Below are 26,140 nucleotides of genomic sequence, written 5' to 3'. Positions count from 1 at the left end.
AAATGGCGAAGACTACTTCTCCCATCTTTTTTAATTTTGTACAAAATTTAATGTTTTCGAACCCGGATATATGGAGAATTTTGAATAATTTTCAAAGGATTTATGTTGAGCCAGTTTGGAGTCAATTGAGGCCAACACACGTGCGTATGTATTTACATCTGGAAATTTCTATAACTTTTTTTGTAATTTTTGGACCAAGGGAGTGTTTAAAATGTCGATATTTGCAAAACCCTGATACTCAAATTTTTTTCGATTACTATACTTTCTTTTTATAGCTGTGCTGCTGCAGGAGCAATATAACTAATCCGAGAATATAAAAATTTAATTTATTGTATGCTCCTACCTCAAAACGACCTATTTTTCGGTATAAAGCTACCGTACTCCGAGCACCGGAGGAACTCTTATATCTCTAAACAGAAAAAATAGGATTTTTTAATGTAGAATACTATTAAAACTATGCATGCCATATCAATTTAAGTAAGCATCTCACGTATAACAGTTATTTATCAGTTACAGAAAAATATTATCGTACTTTTCTCTGTCATATTATTAGATTTATAAAAACCCAAAAAAGATTTTATTTTTTTAAATCAAAGTCTGAGATCCTCACTACTTATACCGAAGCAAAGCGGATAACGAAGTAAATATCTGTTTGTATTTTCTACTTTTATTAATAATCCTTTATGTTTAGGAAAGTATAACCGTTCAACTAAAAAAATAATATTTGTCCGTTATAAATATATATATACAGCACCAATGAAGCTTTCATCACCTGATGTAACCCGGCGAACGTCATTGGCATCAGAAAGAGAAGAAGATGCCATGTCCGAGGCCTCAGACACACTGTCATCGGAAGTTGAGGCCGTTCGCAGAATGGAAAAACGGTGCAAGAAAGGATGGCCGAAAGGAAAGCCTAGGAAGTAATTTTTTTGGATTCGAAGTTTTAGGAAAATGTAATTTTTTGAACATTTTTTGATTCATGAGAATGTGAATCATTGAACCTTTTTTTATTTTTATTTTTTTTGAAGTGGGATGGGACTAATGACCAAAGTAGTCGATGCCCCTAAAAACCTAAAAAAAAAAAATATATATATATATGTATATATATATATATATATATATATATATATATATATATATATATATATATATATATATATATATATATTTTTTATATATATATATATATATATATATATATAAAATTGCTATTATTTTGTATAATTAAAATAACTTTTACGTTTATCATTTTGATATTAGTAAATTTGTCACAGTATGATTAGGTTTAGTTAAATATTATTATCGATAAATAATTAAAGATTTTTAAGTTAATAATTATTTTATGTACAAGGTAAGAATAAAAGAATTAATTTCAGTGTTACTTTATTTATTTAATTGCTTCAAATGTAAATTTTCTTAACAGTAAAATATACAAATAAATCTTGTAAAAATATAATACTTGGAAAAATTATGCATGTACGCATTTAAAAAAAAAAATACTTTAATACTAATTAATTTAAACGAAATAATCTTGCTTTTATCTACAATTTGATTTCAAAAGAGAAATACTCCAGACCCATTTATTTTATTAACAAAAAAATACTGCTAGAAGCATTTTTCTTTCTTTGTTAAAAGCTTACTCTCTTTATTCTTACTAAAAAAAAGTGTTATGTACTGAGCATTGTTGAGTAGCGGTACAACTTTTAATTCTGTGAATAGAGCTAGCTAGAGTTCGACTCAATATATTATATACAGAGTGTCCCAGAAGGTGTTTGCAAAACTTTAGAGACTGATTAAGGACATTAAAAAGAAACAAAAAAATTATACGTGAAAAAATGCCCTATCTCGCTTAATTTTTTGCACCCGCCATTTTTTCTTCAATAAAAATTTTAACTTAGGAACGGATTCAGAAATTTTAATAGATTTGAAGTACATTTACAAAAAAAATTCTACAAAATACCTAAGTTCGAAAATGTTGCTTTTGAAAATTTCAAAATTGATTCCATTAAAATCTTTTAATCATTAATAATTTATTAATCGTTAATATTAATTTCTTCGAATTGCATTTTAGGTACAATTTTAAGTAATTTATTGTAAACATTTATTAATTTATTGTAAATGATACATTATTTGGTCAAATAACTAGACAAACAGACGGTAGAAATTGTTCAAACCGGTTCACCTTACTCTTATTGAAGAATAAACGCAATTGGAAAATTTTCTGCCTGTTTTCACTTCCTTCTCTGATTAAAATGATACTGAATGGGACCCTTGCTTAAAATATTAGTTTTTTAAACTTTATTTTTCAAGATTAAAATCCAACTGAATCTAGTATTAATTTTAATAGTAGAGAGTGCCATATGACCCAACTTAAGAATTTTAAATACATTTCATAATTTCTGATACATTATTATCTATTTATCAAATTGTAGCTATTTATTGTAGTTGTAGCATAAATGGTGTGTGAGGTTAACCGTCACTTGTTTGACAAATTGCGATATTATTATCTCAATTGTGAATAGATCATAATTGTAAAATTCTAGTGAATGGAATGTTTTTAGCAATTATACTACGAATACATTATAATTATATCGATAAGAAACGTCATTTTCTCAACGGGGTCGACTGGAAACCAAAGGTGTTTACTAAGATTATTTGCCTTTTCTGAATTATATATTTAATGCTGCATAATCTATATGGTAATAAAAGCTTATAAAAAGTAATTTGATTAAGGGGATCAAATCACGCACAAATTTTTATTAAACATTTGTATTTTTTTCGCTTTTTTACTCTGAATATTTCATAAGTTACTAATATTAAAAAACGCTATGGCGTATTGAATTAAAAATATATCTAGGACAGGAAAGTTACGCAACTGCTATCGGCTTTTTTTTTTTTTTTTTTCAATACCAGTTTTAAATTAATTACCATTTTTTATGTACCTAAAATTTTATTTTTGTTTTTTAAAAAACATTTCCACTTTATTAGATAATAACTGCAGCTAAACACTTAAAACCGTTTTTTGTTTATAATATTGTACATGAGGGTATAGCTTGCAAGAACCGAAATTTTTCTTTTAATCTTTTTATGGATTTGTTTTTTAATAATATGGTCGGTTTCAAACAATTTTGGTGTATTATTATTGGAGAAAATATGACTTCCTTCTATGGTGTGTTTTATCAAATCGTAATTCGCGTAATAAAACTCTCGTGATTTAGACAAATCATTTTATATCAATTCGATAAGAAAATATTCTGTCGTTCTAAAGTTATTAGAACATAGAACGATGTACTCATCAAACCCACTACACTTCTCGAGTCTAGTAAATAAAGAGTCTAGTAAATAACTGCGGCGGCGTATCATATTCCATCTGATCATTTATTACAGTTTAAATTTTATAGATTATTTTTTGAAAAGAGTGTTGTTCAAATAAATAAATAAATTATTAAAACCTATATGCATTCAATTGTATCAACTGTACGGTTTATATATATGTATATTTACATATATCCAAATGCATTCATTTATTTTTCCAAAGGTATGTAAATAAGGTTTGTTTTTGTATAAAATAATCATTTTCATGAGAATACATTTAAATTCAGGACTTGGCATTTAAATGATTATTGAAACTAAATTGCGATAGCCCATCGTTCTTGTGTAGGAAAGGTCTAAAGCAGTTCAGATTTAGTAGAATGCTTATACAAATACTGTACTTCCAAAGGTAAATTGTTGTCTGGGTCGAGTAAACATTCGGTAGGGAAATTGACGCATGCACCATTTACAAAGGAACAGTTTACTACGAGCATACAATTCCGTTAATAGTTGTACAGAATAACCTTATTATTTTATTCACATACACACACATAGACACAGAGATAGACTGCATATTTAATGAGAATAGTATTAGTTATTTATTGTGGTTTCTACCAATCAGAAATCTTGTTTGTTTAGACTTAACGACTTAACGAACAGCACATTGCATTGTTTGTTCAGCTAAATATAACTGACAAGTTTTTAATTAGAAAGTAACCAATCAAAAAAATATTTTTTAAATATTTTTACGATCGTACATAACAAAAACCTAATATAAATTTGTAAAAATTTCTGTTAACACAAATAAGTGAGTTTTCCTTCCTGTCTGGTGGTTGCATAAAAATTACTCTTGACTCCAAGTTGCTTATTCAACGTACAATCTTTTTTGTTATTAGAGCACAATATGCCATAACCAAATAGATTGTAGACAATCTTATACGATAGTCCAATTCACAGCAGAAACTAGCCCACTCGTTCTCAAAATAGACTTTGCCATGACATGATTACTAAGGAAATGAGGAATGAAGTGGTTTCCTTTGACGTTCTTCACTGAACCAAACATATTGTTACTTATCGGCACACCAAGCTTTTGCTAAATTCAGTTGTTTAGCACTTGCACACGTGACACTTTCACTTTATTGTCTACAAGAACTGGCTGTACATAATACATCTTAATACATTCAGAGAGACAAATTCTATTATTTCACTACCTCAGATGCTTTACGTGCGGAAAAACTGGGACAAGTGGAATAAAGCGTAGATTCAAATTTAATACTTTGTTTTTACACATTCTTCCAGTATATATATATATATATATATATATATATATATATATATATATACACTGTACATACACATATCTAAATGTGTGTGTATATATTGCATGTACATATAAACAAACCTACTCTTTTCTAAAATTTGTTAAAAAGGAATTCTTCATTATATCTTTCATACATCCACCTTATTCTCAATGTTTTTCTATAGTATTACATAACAATAGCTTTTTTCTGATTTTCCTATTATACTCGTATGTTTTGCATTGCCATAAACCATTACGCTTAGCACATATTATTTTAAAAGTTTATTTCTAATTGTTAATATTTGTTGCCTCTTACATGGTGAATAATTTTAAATATAAAAATCAAAATGCAAACACATCGGCATGCCAAACCCACCGAACTACAGATATTCAGATCTGCTGATGAAACCTTCACTTTATTCAACGTAGGGACTAGCGAAAATAATTGTTACTCTCACAGAAAACAACTTTGATTAGCGCCATTTTTCTATCAGATGTTTGACATACATCACATCCGCAAGGAATTCTTCGCTAAATTAAGTAAGGCATAAAGCTCATCTAATGTTTAATTATTTTGCAGTAAAAATAGATGTCAATTTTCAAGTCTGTTTCTTTACCTTGAAATATTCTACGTACTCAAAATTTTTGAATTTTTATTGCCATCGATATAAAATTGATATATTAAATAATATTCAGTTAATTTAATTTTCTCAAAGGTACATTGATCTTGGCTTTCCGTAGAAGGCTGGTAAGGTTTATACTTTTCATCTGGAAGATTGTGAATGGAATCATGCTGAAAGTGTTTATAAGCTAAAAAAATTTCTTTATCTCAAACTATTATTGGAAATATACCTATAGTTAATAGGCTAAATAAATAAACCATTTTGCACATATTTATCCAATTTATAATTATGAATATTGATAAAATTTAAATGTTAAATATCAGTCTAATTGCTTCCGCTAAGCTATATTAGCACATTAAAATATCATTTTTTTCTATTAATAACAGGAAGTCTCTTATCTACATAATAACTAACGTAGATACAACTTTAAAGGTCATATTTTCTTACAAAATCTATTAATTCGACCGGTTAATCGTACTTGAGTCTTGTCTTTGATGCAGAATGAAATTATTGTATAAATACATTTAGCCAGTTGATCTGTAAACGACAAATAGTTATTGTATTTTAGTCTAGATTAGGGCTAGATTAGTTAGATCTGGCGGAATAACAGATTATAATATTAATAGTCAAATCGTAATTAACCGATAAATCAGTATATTCTCCCTTCTATGTAACCCCTTCAATATAAACTTAAATGTATTTATCCCTTGATTTTTCCAATTATATCTGCGTCCGTCTTTGTTGCTTGTTAAATTACTATTCGGGTTAATTCATCTTGGCTTTTCATTTATACAAATTATAAATATATAATAAAAAATATATTCTCTCCTAGAAATTGTATTCTATGTTGACGTTTTCGTTTTCTTTCAAAGATATAATTACCGATCGGTAACAGATAACAAAGTTCTGGCCCAAACGACCAAATTTAAAAAATAGTTTTTTATTACAATTCCAATTAATTCGATGTCTACGTTTAGATTAACAAATAGTATAATAGCGTAATTAAATCGCTCCGCATAATAAATGCATATTTTATAATATTATCTATTATCAGTTAGTGAATCGTTCTTATCGCTTTTGTTTTGTTTGGCACTTAATCATATTATCCTTATATTACCTACAATATTTCAATTTTTTTCTTATTTATTTTTAATTCAGTTAGTACGTTACCCACTTTTATATAGCTAATATGTTGCTTTTCTAGTTCCGTAATGTTCCCTATAAGGCGGCTGCTGTGGTGTTTTTGCATGACAAACGAATATTACATGCAGTTCGCCAATATTATCGTAGGCACGTTATGTATCTAGAATTTTCCGACAAACACTACCGCGGGAGTTTCGACAGGTAAATATGTCGTACAGTTGTAGCTTTACGAAAGAGCTTATATCACTTACTACCATATTTACTTTAATCGAGCATAGGGTAATAATATTACCGGAAAAGTTTTGTATAACTAAATTTTGAATGATTCCTAACACAAGTACTATTATTGGAAAAACGTTCTATAAGAGGTACATTCCAACCCATAGTTAAATAATCTAATTAAAATTGGTGGCCCGGGCAAGATCGTTGTACTCAATGAAAACAGAAGGTGTCTCAACAACCGTATGTTTTCAGTACTATGAGATTTTGGTTACATATGTAGAAAAGACAAGTAGTTTTTTCAACAGCGCATTGTACCTGACATACTCGTAGCAACGTTAACCAAAACAATAAAAACTTGTATTTTGCCCCGGTATGAAAATTATATCCGACATATTGAAAGCGGATAATAATATTGAGCAGATAATGAATATGAAATATACTCGTTTCAGTTTCATTTACTCAGTTAACGTTTTTTACTCGTAGACAACAATGGAATCGTTGTGGACATTGGAAAAGTAAATTTGAATGCGGCAACAGCAGGAATCCTGTCGATTCCTGTTTATTGAGACGTTTAAGACGGCAAAAACATAATGACGAAGATTTGGATAAACAAATATGAAATGACTTACACTTTTTCTGGTTATCAGATTGATTAACCGATTTTAATAGGTTAAGATTAAGTTATCTTAAATTTAAAATAAACCGAAATTTTACTTAATGTAGCTCCAAATAAGTAAATGAAATTGTTATACATATATGAATTTCTTAAAGGAGTATTATTTTTAATTTTGTAGGTTTATTTATAACTCAGAAGTTCTCACTGATGTAGACTACTGATTTTCAAACTTGAGTGTCGCAAAAAAAAATCTGTGCACCAATATTTATAAGCATTTAATTTATTATATTCAAATAACGATGATAAAAAATCCTTTTTGGCACTCCGGACGACGGAGGTAGATTTCACCGGTGTTAAGTAGGAGAAAAAGAAGATTTCCACCTTAAAGTTAAGAAAAACTTCTAATTTACTCAATACTACAATGGTTGCATGTGAAAAAAGTTTCACATGTTTAGCATACGACAAGCCCCATCTTCTTACAATTGTAGGATCATTTTGGTCATCCCTTGCCGTACGGGTTGGTCATATCAAAATTTGTTTCAGATAAAAGTTTTAGGTATTATTTAGAAAACTAACGACCACTTTAAACCGATTCGATTATGTGCCTATTAAGGGAAATTACTTACATAGATAAGTTTTAGACCGTTCTCAAAAGAATAGTAGGAACATTAAACGAATTCGACATTTTACTTCATAAGAAAGTTATAGCAATATTTTGTTTTTTCGAAAAAGCCCCTTCATTTCCACCCCCATCGTCCGATTTTGCCCATTAACTAACTCGACCGAGATTTTGAGTCGTTATATTTTATGAACCAATATGAAAGTGATTGGCGTAAAATTACGGCAGTTATTGTGTCCACAAGAAAGTGATATATACACGGTTTTTGCCGTCTTAAACGTCTATTTAAAACGGCAAAAACATAATGATGAAGATTTGGATAAACAAATATGAAATGACTTACACTTTTTCTGGTTATCAGATTGATTAACCGATTTTAATAGTTTAAGATTAGGTTATTTTAAATTTAAAATAAACCGAAATTTTACTTAATGTAGCTCCAAATAAGTAAATGAAATTGTTATACATATATGTAATAATGAAGTATATTTTAAAAATGTTATACGCATAAATGTGAAATGTGTAATGTATCAAAGAAAGCGTATTAAACAAAATTTTAACTAATACTTTGAATTAATAAAATAAATCTTTCCCCCATTGTCACAGTCTATTAATTAATTCTGACTGAAGAAAAGAGAAATGAAATAATTTTAAAATAACTGTAGGAAAAAACGAAGAATTAGGAAAGTTGCCGTTAAATAAAATAAAATAGAATAAAAATTGTTAATATTTAATTTTCAACATTACTGAGATTCATTATCAACTCTAAGGCATACAAATCTATGCATTAACTACATACAAATAGATTTTAACAAACAGTAGGAAAAGAAAAGACTCAACATAACCTTTGTAGCAGAGCGGTAGCGTCTCTGTATATCATTCAGAAGCTTCTTGGCTCAAATTCCTGTCAGACTTGGTATTTTCCATACATTACAAAATTCATCTTTTATAAGTAATTATACTCGGACGACTAGCCCAAGTTTTTCTATAATCGGGAGATTAGCCTGTAGTTGTTGAATTAAATAAACAGTATTTATATTACTACAGTTAGCGATATTTAAGAAACATCAGCAAAACCGATTGAATTATTCCAGCCGTTTGTCTCTCCATTGGCTTAACATCTCGAAGACCATTTTGTTGTTATAACGTAGTCAGCTTATTCATTTTCTATCTAGTTCCTCGTACTACAAAATCTCAGTAGTTATTTTACTGTATAAGCTAATGTTTGATAAATTTTCAACGGTCTGAAGTACTTTAAGGGAAGATTGGATAAGAAGGAGGCGCACAGAACTGTGCCGTCAAGCAAAACTCGATAGGAGAAAAGATAAATAAGTTCCACTCTTCTTTATTCTTTTATTATAACCTGTTGGTTCTTTAACCTTATTCATTTTAGGTCATAAATTAATCCTTTCATATCTCAGCACCGAGCCATTCATTTTTTTTTTTTTTTTTTTTAATAACTGAAGAATAGTTAAATCTCATTTATAGTTCAAATTGTAGTCAGAATAATATTTAGTAAATATTTTTAAGTTTTTTGTTATCTTTTTTGTATGAACTCCATCCGAATTAAGGCAGAAAAGTTTTCTTTTTGTTTATTTAGAGAGAATGCATTCGGCAAAAAATCTCGAAGCAAATAAATTAAAAATGATAAGAATTTAATTGAAGTTGAACAAATTTCTAATAACTTTTATTGAAATTATTTAAATCTTATATGAGGGCCCTATAGATGAAATTTTGTGTTTGTAATTTACATATATAGGATAAATATTAGTAAAATATTCTAATGGATTAAAATATAATTTAATTCAATCTGAGAAATCTTTTCTAAGAGTACTTTTTTTTTTAATTTTGTGTAAAATCGGGGTTTCATCCTTATAGGATTTCTTTATTATCCCGTAACGAAAGATGTTTCAGCGAAAACGTCAATAGTTTTTAAGCAATAAAACAATAGAATTGTTTTTCTTTCCTAGAGAAACTTTTGAATTGTGAAACACGATTCCTCTATCATCTCAGAGACGCTTTTTTTTTATGGAACTATAAGGAAGTAAATGATTTCATGGGACAAGTATTAAAGCCAGATAACTGTGAGAAAAGATAATAAAATATTAAAAAATTATTTTATTACTTTTGATGAAGGATTATTTTATTACTTTTGATGAAGGATTATTTTATTACTTTTGATAAGAATTAGTATTCAGAAATCTTAACCGACGTAACTGACGCTATCATAAAAATATTAAAGTAAATTAATAACACAAGATTTCATTTACAATAATTTTATTGAAACAGAAATTGTATTAGGATGAACTGCTACCGATTAGTGCAGAAAATGAATGCAAGAATTTTATCCGATACCTCAAAATGGAGATTAAAAACAGCAATATACTCGTACACAAAATACACCCTAACCTAATTACATATCCGCTTAGAGCGCAGTAAATTAACAGAATTAATCTATTGTATCTGACTAATGTTGCAGGACATTACTAATTAATATTATAGAATGCATATTGATATAACCAGTTTCAATAAAAGTTTAAAGATAAAAAAGCAAAGTTATTTTTAGAATAAAACTGATAATTAAAGGTACCGGAAAAATATTCATTTAGGTTTACAAAGGGAAGAAAATTCAAAGCCTGGGTTCAATGCGAAAATCAGAACCCAATAAAACTTTTAAAAAACCGGTAATATGTTTCGTAACATTGCTGGAATTTAGATAGATCTCAAAATTGTAATAATTCTTAATAGTGAAGTTGAAAACTATTATTTATATTACAATCTCCCTTATTGTTTACTTATGTTCCTTTAAAAGAAACTTTTTTTTTATTCATATAATAAAGTTTACCATATATAAATTTTTTACGACCTTTTTCAATTGTCTTGATTGGAAAAGACATTTGTTAAATCTGACTTAATCTATATAAATAAAAGTCAATCTTCGTTTTATGTGTATCCTAATAACTCAAACATTACTTAACAGTTTCGCTGAAAAATTCACAATTTATTATTTTCCCGGGAGTGTTTCATATTATTAGTTACATGTTATTATTTTACATATTTAAATAACATTCATTCCAAACGACAAAATATTGATCTCACATAGTAACTGTCTGAGGAAGTCGATATTGACAAAAGACAACCAACGATAAAGACAATGACAATCGGTATACACGAAAGAAGTTTAACCTAAAAGAAGTTTTAGGTTATAACGAAGTTCGTTAGAACTTCGTCGTAACCTAATACTAATATAAGTTCTTTAGAACTTCGTCAGTAAGAGGCGACGAAGTCAACGAACTACAGTTCTAAACATGACCTAACCTAACAGTGAAATGGAAATGGGGGGAAAAATAAGCGTGAAAACATTATATTTCAGTTCAATTAGATCAGTAATAAATAATACTTTTAAAAAATACCCCTCGAATTTTGTTAGACTTTTTTTCCATTTGATGAACCGCGGGACTCGAATATGTCACTTTATTCATTTTTTACGGTGAATTTATGAATCGCGCCGCTAGATAGCAGTACTTGATGGTACTAGGTAGCGTATAAAAACTTGATAATGTACTTGAAATAATAAAATTTAAAAGAAAATATACTACAGCTTGTTTTAATAGTAAATGCTGTTATGTAAATGAAAGTACTGAAGATAAAATAATTACGTATTTTAATTCTCATCACTTTACAAAAAAAAAAGTATTAATTTACAAGAGATTATACTAGTTTTATTAAAAAAGGAATAAATAAAACAGAAATAAATTTGATTGGTAAAATCAAATGTAACGATAAAAATCGAGGGTTACAATTACAAAGTAATAAGTGCAATATTACATCACGGATTTTCAATTCGTAAAGGTTTTATCATTAGTTTTGATATGACTATCAACAAAAAAAATTTGCCGTGAAATTCAATTTGTTTGTTCTAGGGGAATAAATTTTAATAATAAATTAAGATAACAATCAGTAATTCATAAAAAAAATAAAAGAATAATCTAATAAAACGCAGTGATATAAAAAAAAAAATTACAATTAAATTGTAAACCTTATGGTAAGTGTATCGCAGATATCATTTCTTCCGCTCAAAAAGCTTTTTGAGGTCTTTTTTAAGCCATTTTTCTGTAATCCCTTTATTAATTTTATCATAATGCTATTAAAAAAATATATATAATCTCGCATTCCAGAGACCCTTGCGCCTTACGTTTTTTTTGTATATTTTTTTTTATCTGTTGAGGTACAGATATCTCAAATTATTTCTTCCTTGCAAAAAACCTTTTCCTTGTGGGCAGGATGTTTTGAGAATCTACGCATAACTTAATATAAAATCTAAAAGAATATATTTTTTTTAAAATAATAAAACTGCTTTAAAACATGTTAATACGTTTTCGTTTCTTTAAATTTCGATCTTTTTGAAGTTGGCACCAAATTAAGGGCTGGTAAATTGTCCGTAGCTCTTTCTAAATTGGTCAAAATTGAAACAAGAAATAACCAAAAAAATGATTATTTTTTAACTTTGTAGGGGAAATGTTTTAAAAGGATTTTTTTTTTTAAATTTCAATTTAAAAGTAATCAGAAAATTTCCAAAAGAGAAAATAATCTAGATAAAAACTGGAAAACTTGGCATTAGTATAACAGATGAAAAATAAACACTAAAGAATCTTTTAAAAAAATATGGAATTACCATTTTAATATGAAAATGTTATCCAATTTTGATTGATTATTATATAATATAATTTTAATCTGCGACAGAAATTAATATTTTACAGCTTCCCAATGCGAGGACACTTTTTAAGAAATACGGTTTGAATTTTTCAATATTTTAGATTTTGTTAATTGAGAAGGATCAGGGAATACATGATGGCTGCAGGATAGCTCGAGTTCTTTATCTTACTCGATTTGTTAAATTCCGGGATTGGAACGGTGTTTTGAAAATAATAATTTGAATATCATGATTTTTTTTTGTAGAGTTAAGGAGGCTGTAGGACCCGGATAGTAACACAGCCAAAATGTTTGGGACACCATTAAGTTCTCTATTTATCCCTGAAAATAGATCAAATCTTAAAAAAATGGTTCTATCATTTCCGTATTAAAATTATGCTAATTATAAGGTTTTTAGAAAAGACTATAACAGTACAAATGCTCACTAAATCTGACAATAGTCCGTTTGTAGAGTACAGAATTTACTGGATCTCTTGTTCTTAGATTACCCGGGTGAACAAATACACAAACTGTCGTCTTTGTGTCTTATTATAAATAATAGTTTCTAGTTTTGGATTATTACAGTTACACTAATTTAACGTCATCTCTACCTGACGGACTTCCGCTTCGATAGTCTCTGAAGACAATTTATCAGTGTGAAAATTAGCAAATTCCGTACTAACCCTATTTTTTTGTAATTTCATAACGGAGAATGTGTTGTTTCTTTGTTAGCAACCATGATAAAAATTATTCCATAATGAGATAAATGTCCTGTGTTCTAATCGAAATCACACAATTTTCATTATTCTATAATAATCCGATATCAAGCAATGATTACGACAATCGTATTCGAAGTGGTGTGGTGACGATGATGCTATGAAGTTATTGAGTGGTAATAAAAGTTTATGGAATAATTGTAAAATGTCTAGTGGTTTTTGATCAGACACATGGCTCTTTTACATTAAGATTGTGAAATTCATTTATCGATAGGTTGCGATTATACGTCTGTATGTTTTGTAAAAGGAATGTTATATTAAAGCTAATCAGTTTTTGCTGCAATATGGTGCACAGAATGACAGTCAATATTGAAAAAAGTCCGTTTAATAGGAAAAAAAAATCTTGATCATATTTTCACCCTCCGACAGTGGATATTTGGCGAAATTTGTAAAGAGATAAAGACACTGTTTTCAAGTATTTAAAAAAGCATTCAGCTGTTTAAGCCGAATCGTTTCTCTGAAAATTTATTGTCGTTTAAGAACAGTATGTAGACCGTGATCCACTGTTATATTAGATTTGTGAAAGGCATGTAATCGATAGGTGATGACGGAATATTTAATCACGTACTTGTTAGTCATAAGAACTTATTGATCAGGAAACGCTAACACATACCCATAACGTGGAATGAATCATTCGGCGGATATGAAAAACAAGTACGGCGTTCGTTGGGAAATGTTCGATAATTATTTGTGTGAATTAATGTTGCGTTTCTGAGTTAAAACCGTGGTTTAGATGATTTCGAGAATAAATTAAACTAATACTACGGTTCATGCCGTCAGAATAAGATATGCAAAATAAAACGGTAGCAGTACGATATCTCAAAGTTCCAAACATTTTTTTACTTTCAATAAAGATTTGGAAAAATAATAGGATTTAAAATTGTCTTTTTTGTTTGAAGAATGAAATTTAAAAAGAGTATTCAAGTATAGGTGCCCGAAAAAAGTATAAATGTTCGGTAGAATATGGAATAATCAGTAATTTCTTAATGAAAATTAAGCCAAATATAGATTCTTAAGTAGCTTGGCGTTTTAAATATTTAATTTAAGGTTTGAAACCCCTATTGTCATTTTTAATCTGCATAATCCTGCCCTAAAAAGAAATCACTAGATTTCTCCTTTTCCGCCTCTTTCATGATAAATTCTTTATTTACTCTTTCCAAAGATGTTTTGATACAATTTAGTTTTTTTTTTTGTTGCTTTTTTATAAATATTATGTTAATGCGATGTTTATTTTTAGTACAGTTTTAAAGCATTTGAGCCTGTTTTATTAAAAGAATAGAAGATTTCTTTTTATACGTAAATTGGTTTACGTGACAAATAGGTATATGTGGCTTGTTAAAATATGCAAACCCTATTTCATCTTGTTATTACGTCTTACTACGAATATACAAACGTTATACGCTTCAGGCCTGAGCTGTAGAGGTTGAAATAAATGTTGACATAAACATGTTATTGGTTAACCGACATGTGTATAATAAATAGTGGTATAATCTACCTGCTTTGCATAAACATTATATTTATTCATAACTTTATAACCTCTCAGTAAACCAAAACCATCAACACATATAACATAAATTTTATGTTACGGTTCTTCGTCATATAAATAAGAATTATCTTCAAAAATAAATGTTTATTAATACTTTTCGTACTGTTCATTATTTTATTTCTTTTTTCATAAATCTTCATTTCCATTATCAGTTTTTATATTTTTTCGTTTGTGTATACACGAAAATAATTATAAAAATATTTCATGTAAAATTCTTTAATTTTTATATCCTGAATATTTTCTTTTTTAATATCTTTCTTCTGATTCTTTTTTAAATTTTGACCCAGTGTTTTTGATTACAATTGTAGATTTTTATTAAACTTCTTAAATTGATTATTTCCTTACCATTAATATCTGTGTTACCGTTAAAGACCGTAGTTAGGATATGTCATTATTCACTGGTGAAGGTCGACACAAACCAAATACGTCGATTCAAGACCGAAATATTTGCTAATATAATATAATACATTCGGTCCTTCGCCGGTGTACGTCGACAAATACAAATAAGCTCTGATGAGGGTCGAAATGATAACTAGGAATTAAAAAAAATAATCACCCAACACCAATCTCTAAGGTAAATACAATACGAGAAACCCTCCTAAAAAGAGTAAGTTTAAATTTAAGCCGAACATAACCTACTTATAATTTATAGTTTAATTTAACCGCTGATAATAATATTTTTTTAACTTAAATTTTATTACCTCTAGGCCTTATATACTGTTACTAAAATACTAAAATTACGATAAAATTACTTTGAATTTTTTAACACAATAAAGTTTACAAAAGTTGGTATAATATCAGCCCTGAGTTAACATACTCTGTCCTAATGAAAAATAAAATTTAGCTGATAACAAGAAAAATATTTTTAATATTTGAATAATACCTATTAATTTATAGATCTATAGATTATAGATTTAAAAACGACTAATAGCGTAGAAGAGAAATAATTCCCAATTAAGTCATTTCAAAATCTATATATATTTTATAACAAAGGAATAAAAATAATTCAAGGAAATTTGTGTAGTGAATATATATATGCGAAAAGATCTATATTTCAGTTAAAGACCACTCCCAAGCACCTATGAAGGAACAACTAAAAATTTTTAAATGGAAAAGGTAACGTTGCGACACTCCATTTTTAATGATACTGAAAAACAAACATTTTGATGTAACAACCATCAGGCTATGAGAAATCTAACCAAAATAACGGCCATCTAATTTTTGTCACACCTAGTTTCAAAAGTGCTCACATTAACTCTTAAATAATTGCTAACAAATGAAACATTTAATGAATGCTTCTGCTTAAACGTAAGAAACCGAAAAGTATTTTTCCAAGCAGTTCACAAAATACCTCTTCTGTAATGAGAGAATATTCTGGTACCTGTTTGGGAATTAATGATGTAATTTGTGTTCAAACTTCTATCAGTAAAAACTGTTCCAGAGGTAAAAACAGCTGAGTTAGGGAACACAGTTCGCCTATTCTTAGTCTATAATATTTTCATATGGAATTTGAAAAAACTGTTCATTAATAATTAGCATTAAAACTGCCATATAGTCCGCTGCCTTAAAGGAAGTTAGTATATGAAAAAAATATGAAAGTCTTGGTTACAAATATTAGGTCTGTTTGTGTGCGCGCATGAGGGTCTTATCTGAATATATTCACATATACGTGTGTTGGCGCCTAAATTACATTTTATATCACTAACACTTTGATAAAAAATATGAAATCTGTTATTGTAACTTGCGAATTAGGAGATATTGATTTTATTATGGACTTTTTTTTAAGTTGATTTGGGACGTCGATATTTAGGAAATCGTTTAGACCTTTTTAAGGTATAATCAATGTTTTTTTGTGAAGAATCATAGCGTTTTGTAAAAATTTCATTCGTGCAAGGTTTTTTTGTGCTTTAAAATATCATCTTAAATACTAATGAAAATATTAATCCCAAAACATTTTGGAAAAATTGTCAAATAATCTTCCTTCCCTAAAATTTTTTATTAAATCTTTCTTATAATTTTTCTTTCGTTGCCGCCTGCCGGCTTTTCATTTATATTATCTTTTTCTAAATAAGGCTTTACAAAGATATGAAGAGTTGCTAGTTCTTACCATAATAGGGAGTAAATGCATTTTTCCTTAAAAAAGCGTTGGAAATATAATTTTTCGTCACTTATCGTTTTTCTTGATATCTTTAAAATGGATAAACCGATTTTTATTAAATTATATCCGTAGATCTCACATCTCAAAATTTTACTTAAACAGCTGTAGTCTGTAGGGGGAAGTCCTCGGTAATCAACTCTCCCTTTTTGGCTTTGTTTTAATCTATATAAGTAAAAAATGGATTTTTAAACGCAATAAGATTTCTTATTGAATATTATTCATAACACCTTATCATATTTGTTAAATAGAGCCGTAATTTATTTTAAAAGAACTGCTTTTTCTCTAGTTCTACACATAAACGTTTAATGATTTTAATGCTATTTTTTAATGGTTTTTTCCCTAAGTGACAGTTTTTTAAATATCACTAGAATAATTAAAAAATTTTTTTTGATCTACTTAAGTAACTTTCCTTGTTTCCCATAGTAAGTTGAAAATCAATTAAAATATGTGAAAATACCTTTTAAAACAGCGCGAATAATAATTTTCCAAACAAATCATCACTTTTTCAAAAATTTTGTGTTTGTAAAATAATCAAAAAGAACAAAAATAAAAAAAAATATTTCTTATATTTTCATAGTAAATATATAAAATAAAAGGTAAATTTCTTTTGGTTTTCTTCTAAAACCAGGTCCGTTTAGATGCAGAGTCCGATTAGATGGGTGTTTCCATTTAGATGCAGTGTATTTGGCGAAATTTTGTTAGTTTCAACTACTGCGTTTTCAAGTTTTTTTAATCGATCTTAATTTAAATGATTCGATTCCTTACAATAAATTTCTCCTAACTTGTATCCCCAAATGTTTAAGAACATTAAAGCTAGTAGTATAGTCGTTATTAAAAGACAAAACGGATTATAGAAAAATTCATGACAAAGTAATACGTTTTTGTAAACAAAGTTTTTTAATTGTATTTTATATAAATTGTTGGTTTTTTGAACGGTTAACTAATTTATTAAAATTGACAACAGAAACATATGATCCTTCTTTCAAGCCAGAATACCTTCTTGTCAAATTACTCGAAGACAGTCGTGTTGTCTGATTTGGTAAAGATGGGCATTATTAATTTTTTTTAATAAGTGACTATACTTTTTAGCAAAGGATGTGCACTCATCATAATTCATAATCACAGAGATAAATTAACATTTTTAATTTTCTAAATATTGCTCTTTATGGTTCAGTCTTTTAGAAGCCAAACAACGTTCTGATAGCATATTTTTGAATTTTGAAAACTCATTCTTACTTTTTGAGAGAGCTCCACTAACGGGTGATATTTTCCTTCTAACAAGAATATACGTAAGCGTAAAAAAAAAAAAAAAAAAACATTCCCTGTCACTAATAAAAAAAAAGTTATTTTTCATAAAAACTGTTTATATTCATAAATTTTTAATTACTAAGTTCATTTCACCTTTTTAAACGGAAAATTATAAAACAGAATTATTTACAAAAACTGAGTGTTCCAATAGAGTTATTGATTGCAATACTCTTAAAGTAACGAATTAAATTTTTATTTTTTTTAATAAATTAGTTGAAACATTTACAAACAAGTAATAGTTTCCTTCATCATTATTGCAATAAATATTTTATATTTTAATATTTTCTCTTATGCACGTTGATTTTTTTTTGTTTTGAATATATAAATATAAAGACAATGTAAGTTTTACTTCTATTATTTATTTAAAATTAGAAAGTTACAATTTTTTTACCGCAATCAAATCTAATGAAATAAATAAATATGTTTACTTATCGAACATTTTAATGTAAATTGAAAATCACTGTTTTCATCTCATTATAATTCAGTTACTTTCCAAACAAAATTAACTCTGGCAAATAATATTTCTTCCTTTTTTTAATTTAACGTAATTCTGATTTAGTTATAGATACAAATAAGTATAAAAAAAAACTACCTCCATTCACTTATGGATTATTTAATTAATTAGAAATTCTAATGTAAACACTGATTTCTTGTTTCTAATTTCTACTTCTTCGTCCTGTCTAAATATTTCGCCGATATTGCCTTTTCGCTAATCTATTAAGTAATGGCGTGAACGCTATCTATGATTTTATCCATCAAAAGTCAACCATGAACTTTATTAGTTTCTGACCATTTACTATCCCGTGCACGTGATCAAACTGTACCAGCTGTTTTTTTTTCTTTTTGTGTCTTTTTTAGACTTAAACTGTTATTTATCATTGGTAATTACACATTTTACTATCACACAAAAGACTCGTATGACCCGGTGACTGTAGAGTTATCCATGGGACTTTTAATTCTTATTTTCGCTTTAAACTTATCTCTTACACTTATTTAGGCTAATCTATTTTGAAATTAAAATTATATTGACCTAACGATTTACATCTCACCATACTTAATCAAAAATATATGTCACATCCCGGAATGTGTTTTTTTTTTGGGGGGGGAGGGAGAAAGATTCTCGTTCTAAACGTAAAAACACTATAGAAAAACAAATTTTTATTTCCGCTAGATATCATTTTCTTTGACGTAATCGAACATTATTGAGAACGCAAAATAAATAAATGATTTTACGGGATAGTTTATTTCGATACGTGTTTTTGTTTTAATAAATATACCTCCCAAAAATTCCAGTTCCAGTAGGACAGATAGTGAATGTATTACATATACATATTTATTTTAACAAGATTATATAAAATCGTACAAGTAAAAAACATGATAATAATAAATTTATCAAATAAAACCGAATACAAATTGAGAAGGAATAATGATCTTTACAAATACAATGAAACAGAAAATGTCAGATTTCATCAGAAAAAGAAGGGCCAAATTTTTCGGCTACCTTATGAGAATGATTGATAACAGTCTGACAAAACAAATCTTTAACCACATTTGTAACAAAGATAATAGAAATCAATGGATTTCAGCGATTCACAAAGACCTAAAAGAAATGAAAATATCCGAAAAAACAGTATAAGATAGAACAACGTTCAGAAAACTGGTACAAGATTTCAAGAGAAGGAGAAAAAAGAAACCGACAACGTCTGGTCAAAAGAGAGAAGACAAAACCAAAGCGAAAGGATGAAAAATTGTTGGAAGGAAATGCCGAAAAGAAAAAGAGAGGAGTTGCTTTATGTAGCCCTTAGTTGGCCAAACTGGAAAAAAATAAAAATATATTAAAATAATAATTATTTAGTAGATTAAACAGTTCAAGAGAAACATTTATAAGTGTCATATAAAGACAAATTTTAAGTAGCATCATCTTTATTACATTTTTAAGTTACATGTATTTAAACGTTTGGCAGATCTTTAAAATATTTTTTTAACATCGTAACAAAGTGTTTTTCGTTTATTAACGTGTACGTTATGTTCTAATCTTAACTGTAAACTCCAGTGAAATGGTCATGAAAGTCGGCATTAAAAATAAATTGTTACATGTTATTCTTTTCGTATATAACAAAGTTAAAAACTGCATAAGTAAACGAGAGGTAAAATTATTTTATTTGATAAATAATAACTTAAAATCTGCTGTAGAATTCGTACCCGTTTAAACTTGCAAAAGAATAAAATAATATGTCCTAAATTAAGGTACAGTATAATAAGCAGGAGTAAATTTAGGCAAAATAAGCGGTCTTAGTACTATAACATTATCTGTCACAGCTTATTATTATTACCTGCTATATCTTACCATTATTACCACAGCTTCTACATAATATGCAATTCTCTTTGGCAAGTCGAATGGCTCGTTAATCGATATCCCTTAGTTGTTTTCCACGCATGAAACGCTACCCCTCTTATGTAACGAATATCCCCCTGTTATCCCGTAATTATCAGTTAGGAGCTTTTATAACCTTTCTACTTTCAAATTTTGATATCAACTTTAACTTAGCTAATCAACTAAATAACTTTTGTTTACCGTCATTCAAATCTGAATATTCTGAATATTTTCTCTTTCACTAATTTTTCCAAACCAAACTTTGAGATCAGTCGGACAATACTCTAACGTTATTTTTTCACCATATAATTCTGGTCTTCTATATTTCTAACCTCTGTAATTCTATAAAGGAATGATTTTTACGACAGTAAAAAATGTTTATTCATATTTGTTTACGCATAATCTGAAAAAAAGTCGGGTAAATTCACCTTTCCAGTAGGTTTAGATTAGGAATTTAATAACCCCCCTTTATTCCTAATAGGACAAAAAGTAAGCTTATATACTTACCTTTTTCTTAAATAAAATTAAAGTAGATTTAAAAAATGCCTCCCACTCCGCTTTATTACATAATGAATGAATACTTAACTGGAATTTTAATTTTTGAAATTCTATAAAATCTAAACATTTTCTTCCGTCATTTTCAATTGAAACATTTCAGAGTTCTTTACACCAATTTTTCTCTCTTAATGACAGCTTAAAAACAAGGTGCCACATGGTGAATGATTTTATTAAATAATTTTGAGTTGCAACTCCACTCTTTATTCGACAACAATTAAACCTGTGTTCAGATGTGAAGTGTTTACTCAACCAGATGAAATACACCAAAAGACTGTTGCGGTTTCTCTCTGATAGTCGGATGAAGAACCTAATTTAGCGGTTTTGCTTACGTGAGATCCTATACGGAATATTGTATGCACAGTGAAAATAGACTAGTAATGATATTCCAATATTTTTTACCCATTTATTATTATTGTTCTAGTTTGTGTTTATTGTGTTTGGTGTTTATTGTTTAATTATTTAAGACCATGTAGTGATATTTAAGTTGCTAATGACTATAGTCGTTGATGCGACTAAAAGCAAACGATGGAGGAAAAAACTCCACTTCCACCAAAAGAGAAAAAATTTCATTATTATCGCCAAAAATTTGAATAATTGATCCATAAACTTTCCTGAACTATTTACTTCATCCATTACAATTATAAAATTAGAAAGTGGTTGTAATACTTTTAATTTATTTAATATGTAAATTTCTTGTAAGTGATGTAAAAATTGTGGTATATAATGAATAAAATTATTTAAATAACCAGTTTAAGTTAATTAATGACGAAATTGAGAATTCGAGCTATTAAACAACACATATAAACATATACATATAGACAAAAGAGTATAAAAGGTATCTATGAAAAGAAAAGGGTTACAAAATTTTTAAATGCTGAATTTTCTGTACATGAGAGCTTGATGCAAAACAACAAATTAAACAACCGGTAAAACTGATTTACAGAAATCAATTACAGCGTGCAAAAATTAAATCCAGGTGAATATATTTATAACCTCAATCCATATATGCTACCATACTGAATAAATTAGCTCGATGATATTAACACAGTTAAAATAATATGGTAAAATTAAACCGAATCACAATCAATAAAGTAACGAATTCAGTTGCGCTTGATAAAATATTGGCCGTTGAATAATTCATTCAATACAATAACTGATTAATTTTGTTAATACAGGAATTGTTAAAATACGTTTTAGCACAATATCTACAGTCTGATAAACAAAATAAGTCATCTCTGAGTACTAGCTTATATCGGGTGATCATTTGAAAAGTTACTACATTTATTATTCAACAGCCATCCGTCCCATCGTATTTCTGTTTGCAGGAATGTATACCATTGTCGGGGGGAACCTTTTTAAAATTATTTTCAAAGGGATGGAGCCCACCGTCTCCGCTACACCTACCCCAACTCAAAAATCTTAAATGGCAATGTTAAAATTTAATTACATTAATTGACAACCCGAAAAAATAACGGAAAAGGAAATTAAAATCCACGCACCCCTTCGCTCGGTAGGTACATAAAACCATTTGGGGTAGTACTTTTTTTAAATTTCAGTCCAACAAAAAAAACTATAAAATTACGTGATATTACTTCTTAAACCGTTTAAAGTAATAATAATCTGTTAGTTAAAACTGTGAAAATTATTTTTTAAATTACCAACCCAAAAATTCTCCTAGAAAACATTTATTCTAAATTTTCAAGGATTGAAAATTTTTAAATGAGACAATGTAGCTTGTGATACCTCATTGGAGGTCCTTTGAATGACAAATAATGTGGTACAAATAAAATAAAAATTGATTCACCGGTATTGACGTTATGATTGAAAGAGTGGTTTTCTTTAGGTTATGTTGGGATACAGTGTTACTGACCCAATGCATTAGGTCTGAAATCGTCCGTTCTTGTTAAAAAAAAAATAGGTTTTAGGTTTCTCTAGCATTGCGAAAACGTACCAGTAAACATAACATTATAGCATCAGTTAAACATAGGAAAAACCAATAATAAGGTACATAATTGTTTGTTGGCAACATGTTGAAAACTGATTTTTCAAAATTTTAAAACATTATAATAGATTATAATTTTATGCCAATTATTGAGATCGTAGTTTCTATGGTAAATTTTTGCTAATAGTTTTCTTTTTTCACATTGTATGTAAGTAGTGGCAAAAAGTATTCCCTCCGAGAATGGTATACCTACAAACAGATATACAATAGGACTGTTAGCTGTTGAATAATAAACTTTTCAAATGATCACCGGTATAAGTTTTAATTAACAATATTAAAACAAATATATATATAGATATGTATATATCAATCAGTGATTCTCAACCTTTTAACTTAACGAACCTCAAAATAAAAAAAAATATATAATAAATATTTCGCGATCCCCAACCCATTGAAACCTAGTTAAAAACTACGTACTTAGCCGCGTTGATAACGACGGGTATGAACGTGCGTATATGAAATGTAGAAACATGAGTAATTTACAGGTTCCAACATGAAGTGTTTCGCTTCTTGTAATTTGGTCTGCTTGCACAGTATTCGCTGTCGAACATACATGTGATACGTTTAAACACGTCGTGCTCTCAGCTGTATAAAAGAGGCGTAAGAGTTTTCAAAATCTCATTATAGTTAAGAATGCGAAGCATGCGTCTGGTACCTTTGTTTAAGTTTTTAAAAGCGTAGTTTCATTGAAAGTAATAATAATTGAGGTTTCGGTTTTTTAATGTGCTGTCAAGCGGTGTAACTATTTTTTTTTATCAATTAAATTCTTATGCAAAATGGATAAATGTGTGAAAAAACGAAGTGAGCCATCTACATCCAGTGAATCTATTTGTAAAATGACAAGATGTGCAATGACAGTTATTTAAATTAATTTGTGTCTTTAATTATTAATGGCCGTTTTTCACAGACTCATCAGTATCGTCAATACTCCAGTTAAAACAATACGAACTTGTGCCACGTATCTATAGTAGATTGGTCTATGCGATGACTCATTAGGATAGAATATGGCTCTCGTTAGTTTAAATGGGCTCAAATTCATGGTAAAATCATCTACATCTATTTGTCTTTTGTTTGACGACGCAGTTGGGGTGTAACATAGTCGTTCTATACTTAATGACCGTATGGTAAAGTACCCGATAGGATAAATCTTGTATCGTCACGAGGAGATGAGAAGTGCCTGAACTCCTCAATCATTGTAATTTTGTGGATTCTAAATGGTAATCCGACCCCATAATTGTTTGTTAGAGAAAAAAACAATCGTAGTAGAAATGGCTTGAGTAGATGCACCTTTCGGTCTACGCCTTTTGCTTTTTGTTTATCATTAAGCCCTTCAACCGAATAACCTGTCAATTAAGAATATATTTTAGGGCTCAATCCCATATACTCTTAAATGGGTAGACCGTCGGTTCCGTTCTTTAACTCGCCGATATCCCATTTATCTCGCGAGAATACATCCGGATATTTTAATGATACGAGCTAAAATGGCTGTCTGAGTTCTAATTCCTGTTCTTGCTTCCTGTTGCGACCGTTAAACAACCGTTAAACAATAAGTGAGGGAGTCGGTATAGTGATACAGTAACTGCACGTTTTTTATTACGTACGAGTATGTCGGCACAAAGTGCTCGTAATGTAATTTGTACATACGAAATTTACTCAGGTCCATTATTGTCTTGCCGGGGTATATGGGTTTCTTGAATTTTACAGTTCGCTTTTTCATCAGCATCCAAATTACAATTTAATAAGTATCATCGTTAAACAGAATACGCTCAACCTAGGGACTAGAATTCAATTCCATAAATCTTTTGTCATTGTACACTAGTTTCATATCCACATAATTTCTAGCGTTTTCTATGGTCTTATCGCTCAGATTGACTATCATATGTTTCCAGATTTTATTAGAATGTTGTGCGGCCACGAGGTGTATTATGTAGCCCTCAAGCCTTCTTGGTACAGCTTTATATTTCGGTGGATCTTTTTGAGTTTGAAGTCATGTTTTAAGTAGAATTTAAGAGTGCGGGAGTGCAGTATGTAGTTCTGTTTATCTGTGAGTGTCAACATTAATTTTTCAGCATCGACAAAGATTTCTTCATATATTTTAGTAGCTGTTGAGGAAGGTTCTACATTCTGACTTACATTTTATTGTACCGGTGCAGTAGTCTTTGTACAGGTCGTGTAAGTGCTCTGGATATTGTAAATCAACTTCAAAGATACACTCGTAAGCGGACTGGTCAGGAAAACGTTTATTATGGTCGTCGCCTGCCAGCCAATTAATGTTCATAGTTTTCTAGTGTTTCCTGGTCAATCCAGTTAAAACATCCGACAGGCAACGGCTCACACATGCACGCTCCGTAAAGACATTTACGTCGTAATGTTAAATTACTTTAATAGGTTTAGATGGATCGTAGCCTCCACGTACTCGTGGATCGTTGGCTCGTGTATATCTATGAGATACTATGGACGGACCACCGCCTGTACCTTTCTCAACAAACAAATACGTGTCGAATCTGTTAAAAGGTAAAACGTGAATTTATATTTTTGGAAGGATTGATAATTTAAGAACCTTGTCCACATAATTTTGATTTGATTGCGCTCTACAATCATTGAGCAATCAGTAAAACAGCCTTTGGCCAATCTGGTGGCAATTTACGTTGAGTGTATTTGAGAGTCGTTGGGTACGTCTTATGAGAAGCTGAGTAGAAAAGATAGGGGTCCATGCCCAGTCTGTAGTAATCATTTTTCTGTATCTCTCGAAAACATCTGCCAAAATAATAACTTCTAACAGCATACTGAAATCGAGGAACTACCCAGAATTTTTATGCAACACCAACGCCAGGGACATTGTCCGCATGTTTACAGTCGATTTCTGAAACATATCTCCAAACATTTGAACT

General features: G+C 29.0%; 1 protein-coding gene across 2 annotated transcripts in view; it reads left to right on the top strand.

Moving 5' to 3' along the window:
* Positions 1–26,140, top strand: part of LOC142322962 (uncharacterized) — a 1,168,170-nt gene that overhangs the window by 886,200 nt on the left and 255,830 nt on the right. The gene's annotated exons all lie outside the window — the stretch shown is intronic.

Source organism: Lycorma delicatula, chromosome 4 (assembly GCF_047948215.1).
Source record: "Lycorma delicatula isolate Av1 chromosome 4, ASM4794821v1, whole genome shotgun sequence".
Lineage (NCBI taxonomy): Eukaryota > Metazoa > Arthropoda > Insecta > Hemiptera > Fulgoridae > Lycorma > Lycorma delicatula.
This window is presented reverse-complemented; position numbering and strand designations above follow the sequence as displayed.